Here is a 7,532-nt window from a genome sequence, read left to right on the forward strand (position 1 = left end):
GCCTATAGATATAATCATTGCATAGATATCGTCACGATTTTGCGTGGTTCTATCAATTGCTCGACAGTAATTTGTTCACCCACCGTCTACTTGCTTTCATGAGAGAAGCCACTAGTAAACACTACGGCCCCCGGGTCTATTCACATCCATCGTTTACACCTTCTCTTTTACTTTGCTTTGTTACTTTGTTGCTTTCAGTTCTCACTTGGCAAACAATCTATAAGGGATTGACAACCCCTTCATAGCGTTGGGAGCAAGCTTTTGTGTTTGTGCAGGATCTTGAGATACTCCTCCACTGGATTGATACCTTGGTTCTCAAACTGAGGGAAATACTTACCACCGCTACGCTACATCACCCTTTCCGCTTCGAGGGAACACCAATGCAAGGCTCCAAGGCCACAGGGGAAATCCTTTGCATACTTGCCTAGGAAGTCCCTTAAGGCATAGCCGGAGCTGAAGGATTCCTGGTGCCGTTGCTGAGGAGTATCAAGCAACACTCCTATTTCTGGCACCATTGGAAGGTCTATTTTGCAGTAGCAGAAGTATTTCTGCCGCCGTTGCCGGGGAGGATAAATCAAGATCTATCCAAGTAGGTCTCACAAACTCTTCTCTTGCATTTACTTTTGCTGCCAGTTGCCTCGCGTTTTCCTCTCCCCCACTTCACATTTGCTGTTTTCATTTCCCTTTCTCCTTTGCCGTTTTCTTTTGCTTTTTGCCTTTTTCGTTCGCCCTTTTGTCTCGCTTGCTTTCTGTTTGCTTGTGTGCCATGTGCCTTCAATATGCTTGCATCTTCGCCTGCTGAAAATCTAGTGATATGTATCCTCATCCACTAGCTAATCTCTTTAAGAGACCCACTTATGTGGAACGAATTGCTAGTAAGTTGAGGGCACTGGACTATTTTTATGGAGTTTTGCTTGAGATGCGTGAATCTCTAAATTGTGAGGAAGAAATTTATGAAGTGATTCACGAGGTCTCCTTGGATGAAAAGCATGATTGCAATGGTTTCACTATAAATTCTATTAGTGATAATCATGCTGAAATTATGCAAAACCCTAAGCTTGGGGATGCTAGTTTTGCTTTGTCCACTAGTTGTTGCAATAATCATGATTGGGGTTATGATCTTTCTTATGATCTTGAAAATTTGTTCAAACCTCATGATGAATATGATATTTGCAATAATATTGAAAGTGGGTTTGGAGACGTCATGACTTTAGTTGATGATAATCCCACTATTTTTGAAGAGCGTCGACTTTGCATGCTTGTAGATCATGAAAAGAAAGCCTTAGGTGCTGGTTATATTGTTGAATTCATTCATGATGCTACTGAAAATTACTATGAGAGAGGATCATATGCTTCTACTTATTGCAATAGTATCAAGCTTCCTCTCCATGTGTTGAAATTTTTGAAGCTATGCTTGTTTTGCCTTCCTATGCTAGTTGATTCTTGCTCCAGCAAGTTGTTTGTTCACAAAATCCCTATGCATAGGAATTGGGTTAGACTTAAATGTGCTAGCCATATGCTCCATGATGCTCTCGTTGTGCTTCAATTCTTGTCTTTTGTGTGAGCATCATTGAAATCAATGCCTAGCTAAGGGCGTTAAACAAAAGCGCTTGTTGGGAGGCAACCCAACGAATCTATCCTTTTTCTTTCTGTTTTGTGTTTTCCACACTTTCATAATTCTGTCATGATTGTGTTTTTTGTGTTTATTTTTGCGTTTGTGCCAAGCAAAACCATTATGATTAGTCTTGGGGATGATCGTTTGGTCATCCCGGAAAAGACAGAAACTTTCTGCTCACGAAAAGAATTTTTTTTCTTTTCTGTAAGAGCTTTTGAGTTGATTCTTTTTGCTTCTGATTTCTACACAAATTCTACAGACTTTAGTAATTGTTCAGAATTTGTGAAGTACCAGAGGTATACGAAATATACAGATTGCTACAGACTGGTCTGCTGTTAACAGATTCTGTTTTTGTTGTGTTGGTTGCTTATTTTGATGAAACTATGGATAGTATCGGGGGGTATTAGCTATGGAAGATTGAAAATACAGTAACCCAACATAAGCATCAGTAGAATTTAAGTTTTCTACAGTACCTAAGGAAGTGGTGGTTTGCTTTCTCATACAAATGATATCACGAGTTTCTGTTTAAGTTTCGTGTTATGAAGTTTTCAAGTTTTGGGTGAAGTTCCTATGGACAAAGAGATAAAGAGTGGAAAGAGCTCAAGCTTGGGGATTACCAAGGCACCCCAAGAGATTCAAGGATGCCGTAAAATCCTAAGCTTGGGGATGCCCCGGGAAGGCATCCCCTCTCTCGTCTTCAATCCATCGGTAACGTTACTTGGGGCTATATTTTTATTCACCACATGTTATGTGTTTTTGCTTGGAGCGTCCTGTATCGTAGGAGTCTTTTATTTTTATGTCACAATCATCCTTGCTGCACACCTAGAGAGAGAGACATGCACTCACCGTGATCTTGTCGAGCTTCACTTATATCTTTTGGTAGACAATTCAGCTCACATGTGCTTCACTTATATCTTTTGAGCTAGATACTTTAGCTCTATTTGCTTCACTTATATCTTTTAGAGCGCAGCGGTGCGTGGCTTGGTAGTTGATCTATGCTTTGAAAGTAGTCTCAAAAGGGGTAGTTATCCAAAGGGATACGAAAACTTCCACCTTCATGTGCATTGAATAGTTAGAGAAGTTTGAGTCATCTCAATTAGTTTTGAGTTGTGGTTATGGTAATATTGAAGTCATGCTAGTAAGGTGTTGTGGATCTGGAAATACTTGTGTTGAAGTTAGTGATTCCCGTAGCATGCACGTATGGTGAACCGCTATGTGATGAAATTTGAGCATGATTAGTATATTGATTGTCATCCTTTGCGTGGCGGTCGGGATCACGCGATGGTTTATACCTACCAACCCTTCCCCTAGGAGTATGCGTTGAATGCTTTGTTTCGATTACTAATAAAACTTTTGCAACAAGTATATGTGTTCTTCATGACTAATGTTGAGTCCATGGTTTAGATGCCCTTTCACCTTCCACCATCACTATCTTCTTAGTGCCATGCAAGTTTCGCCGGTGCACAAAACCCACCATTAGCCTCCCTCAAAATAGCCACCATACCTACCTACTATGGCTTTTTCAAAGTCATTCCGAGATATATTGCCGTGCAACTACCACCATGACATGTGCCACCACGTCTACATTGCCATTGCATGATCGTAAGATAGCTAGCATGATGTTTCCATTGATGTCTATGCCATGCTAGATCATTGCCACGGTACACTACCGAAGGCATTCTGTATAGAGTCATCGTTACTCTAAGTTTTGAGTTGAAAGTGTGATGATCATCATTAATGGAGCATTGTCCCATGTGAGGAAATAAAATAGGCCAAAGAAGCCCACAAAAAAAAAGAGGCCAAAGAGCCCACCAAATAAAAAAAATATGAGAGAAAAAGAGAGAAGGGACAATGCTACCACTTTTTCCACACTTGTGCATATTAAGCACCATGATCTTCATGATTGAGAGTCTCTCGTTTTGTCACCACCATATAGCTAGTGGGAAATTTTCATTATATAACTTGGCTTGTATATTCCAATGATAGGCTTCCTCAAAATTGCCTTAGGTCTTCGTGAGCAAGCAAGTTGGATGCACACCCACTAGTTTTCTTTAAGAGCTTTCACATACTCGTAGCTCTAGTGCATCATTTGTATGGCAATCCCTACTCATTCACATTGATATCTATTAATGAGCATCTCCACAGCTCATTGATATGCCTAGTTAATGTGACTATCTTCTCCTTTTTGTCTTGCAACCTGCACCACATTCCACACCATCTATAGTGCTATAACCATGGCTCACGCTCATGTATTGCGTGAGAGTTGAAAAGGTTTGAGAAAGTAAAGGTGTGAAACAATTACTTGGCCAATACCGGGGTTGTGCATGATTTTAATTCGTTGTGCAATGATGATAGAGCATAGCCAGACTATATGCTTTTGTAGGGATAACTTTCTTTTGGCCTTGTTATTTTGAAAGTTTATGATTACCTTGCTAGTTTGCTTAAATTATTATTGTTTCCACGTCAATATCAAACTATTGTTTTGAATCCAATGGATCTAAATATTCACGTCACATAAGAGGAATTACAAAGGACATCTATGCTAGGTAGCATGAAAGCATCAAAAATTCATTCTTTATCACTTCCCTACTCGAGGACGAGCATGAGTTAAGCTTGGGGATGCTTGATACGTCTCAAACGTATCTATAATTTTTGATGGTTTCACGCCGTTATCTTGTCTTCTTTGGATGTTTTTTGTACCTTTTATATCTTTTTTGGGACTAACTTATTAATTCAGTGCCAAGTGCCAGTTCCTGTTTTTTCTGTGTTTTGACTCTTTTCAGATCTGATTTTGGAACGGAGTCCAAACGGAATAAAAACCCCAAAATGATTTTTCCCGAATGGAAGAAGATCAGGGGGCCTCTGGGCCAAGCCAGGTGGGCTCCAGGGAGCCCACAAGATCCCACTCCGCCACCAGGGGGAGGCGGCGGTGTGAGGGCTTGTGGCCTCCGTGGCTTCCCCCTGACCTAGATCCTTGGCCTATATATTCCCAAATATTCAGCAAAAAATCAGGGGAGCCACGAAAATTCTTTTCCGCCGCCGCAAGCTTCCGTTTCCGCGAGATCTCATCTGGAAACCCTTCCCGGCTGTCACATCCCTGACACCTTAAGCAAGCTAGTCTTTGCTCATGTCTTGTTTGCATTTGCATCTAAGAATTTTCAACAAGAACAAGAAAGTGGCGAAGGAAAAACTCAAAACCCTATCCACAACTTTAAATAAAGGAAATATCAAACTAGTTAAAATCAATGAATCCAAAATGGCCTCAAGAAAAGTTCAAACTTTCTGATAAATCATGAAAGTAAATGAGCAATGAAGAAAACATTTTTCTTGACACTTTAAGCATTTTAAATTAGTGCAAAAAGCTACTGGTTTCAAATTTTAAATTTGAAAACAGAAACTTTAAACTTTCAAAAATGTTGCAAACTTAAGGAATGGTTGGAATTATTCCAACAAATATTCTAGGGTGCTCAACTTAGTTTTTACAAGTTATTTGGGAGTAGAAATAAATAGAAAAGCGGTGAAATAGCAAAACAGAAACAAAAACAGAAAGAAAATGGAAAACTCTTACCTGTCGCCTAGCCGACCCATCCCATCTTCCTCAGTCGTCTCCTCCCCCGCGCGAGTAGGAGTAGGAGGTGGCCGCCGCGTTCTCCGGCGCGGCCACGCACCTGTGCGCCTACCTGGCCGCTGCCTCGCGCTGGCAAGGCCGGGGATAAGCTCCCCGAGGCCGCCCCTATCCATTCCCAGAGCCAGTTCTCCCCCTCCTCTCGGATCTCTCCTCCCCCCTTCTGCCGCCATTGGAGCCCGAGCAGAGCTCGAGCTCGTCGTCGTTCTATCCGACCTCCCTTCCTTCTGAGCCGCGCATTAGCTCCGCCGCAACCCCCTGAAGCTTCCTAGCCACGAGCCGACACCCAGATGCAGTGAATCGACGAGCAGCTATCGTCTTCTTCCTCGGGTCACCGAAGATCGCCGCCGATGTTCTCCCTCTCCAGGCCGTCCCCGAGCAGACTAGCGCCACCACTGCACTCCCCGTGAGCATGCGGTCATTTCCCCTAAGCTCTCTCCGTCGATCCCCTCCTCTAGGCTTAGTTCCATCAGAGCCCGACGAGGACCGCCGCTGCAGCTCGTCGCCGGCAGCCCTCCGGTGACGGGTTGGTCAGTCTGAGGCCACCAACAGCCTCAAGACATCATGTAGATGCGTTCAGTGCCCAGCCCCACGCGTTTTGCCCCTGTATTCGATGGCTTCGACGATGGCCGAACTTGGTCGCCACCAAGCTCGTCGCCGGCGTTGATCCCGGCCACCCGAGCCCCTCGGGCTTGTCCCATCGTGCGCGCCATCGAGTGGCCGTTCCTCCCATGGTCTCAGCCGTGCGTTTGGCCCTCTGTGCGTCATTTCCGAGCCCCCCCCGACGTTCTGGTGCTCGCCGGAGGCTCCACGCCGGCGAGGACGACCTCGCCGCCGGTGGATCTTGGCTGGCCTGAGCCACTGACTGGTGGGGCCAGCCTGTGGCAAGATTAGAGATAATAAAAATAAATCAGATAAGTTAATTAGTCACTGACATGTGGGTCCGGTAAGATTAATCAGCTAATTAAGTTTAATCTTAATCTAAAACTGACCGGAGACACTGACCAGTGGGTCCCACTGGTCAGGTTTGACTTTCAACGGTCAGATGGACCTGCTGATGTCATGCTGATGCAGTAAAAGTATTTTCCAGTGTAAAAATAATTCCAGAAATGTTTAAAACTTCAAAAAATCATAGAAATTAATCTGTAACTCCAATGAAAATAATTTATATATGAATAAGTATCAGAAAAATTCAAGGAATCTGAATATGCTATTTTCAATCATGTTTGAAAAAGTTACAGAACCCAAACATGTAGATTAATGAATAAGCCAATTCTTATAAATACTTTATAAATGGAATTTGGAAAATATTCAAATTTCATTATGAATGACATGATCACACACTGTCCTAATTACAAAACAGTACCTTAACATGACAATTCATGCATGTTAACATCAAGTTGATTTGAGCATCAGGTCGAATCAATCAAATCGGTATCCGGGAATACCTCGGTTGAATTGATATCCGAATATGATTCAAATCAATTTCAAACCTAATACATGTTGCTTATAATAGTTTTTCACCTTGCATTCTCATGCCATGCTCATGCATCATCTTGTTTGCATATGATTGTTATTGATTGTTGCCATTTATTTCGGTAGGCTCCGCACCCCCGGATTCCACCGAATATCCGTCTGACGGATATTGTCCTTCCTCCGAGCAACAAGGCAAGCAACCATTTTGATCATCCCGATAAATCCCATGTTCTTGCTCCTGCACTTGTTGATTGCATTAGGATCAAATGCTTCAACTGCTTTTGCCACGTTAGTTGAACCCACTTCCTTTGCATGACCTATTCTTGTCACAGTAAATAGCCGAACCTTGCAACCTAGCATACCTGGTAGTTGCTTGAGCCATGATGTTTCTTATCCTGCTATGCATGCTATGCTTAGAGTTGTGTATGGTCTGTCATCTGGGAGATGAACAGAATTGTGAGAATGTGTTCGGTAAGCAAAGGTTGTGTGTTGAACCTGACTTGGTAAAGGTACCGGTGAAAGGATGTGTAGGAGTACATGGCGGGTTGTTTCATTGGAACCATCCATAGGAACTGAGTTCCGTGTATGTAATCCAAGACTAGATACTACCACATGCTGGGCCCTGAAATATGACCCCGCTCGGCCTATTAATCGCTTAGTACTCGGTCCAGGAGTTGCAAGTAGTTTCTGGTGTTTATAGTCATGCTGGAGGCCATGCATGGTGCTGACCAGAGAGGTGGGGCGTGATGCGGTAGGCAGTGGCACGGTGTACCAAGTGGCACCCGGATGGTGGGCTTGGGAACCCTGCGCACATCG

This window comes from Hordeum vulgare, chromosome 6H, assembly GCF_904849725.1.
Source record: "Hordeum vulgare subsp. vulgare chromosome 6H, MorexV3_pseudomolecules_assembly, whole genome shotgun sequence".
In the NCBI taxonomy this organism is placed as follows: domain Eukaryota; kingdom Viridiplantae; phylum Streptophyta; class Magnoliopsida; order Poales; family Poaceae; genus Hordeum; species Hordeum vulgare.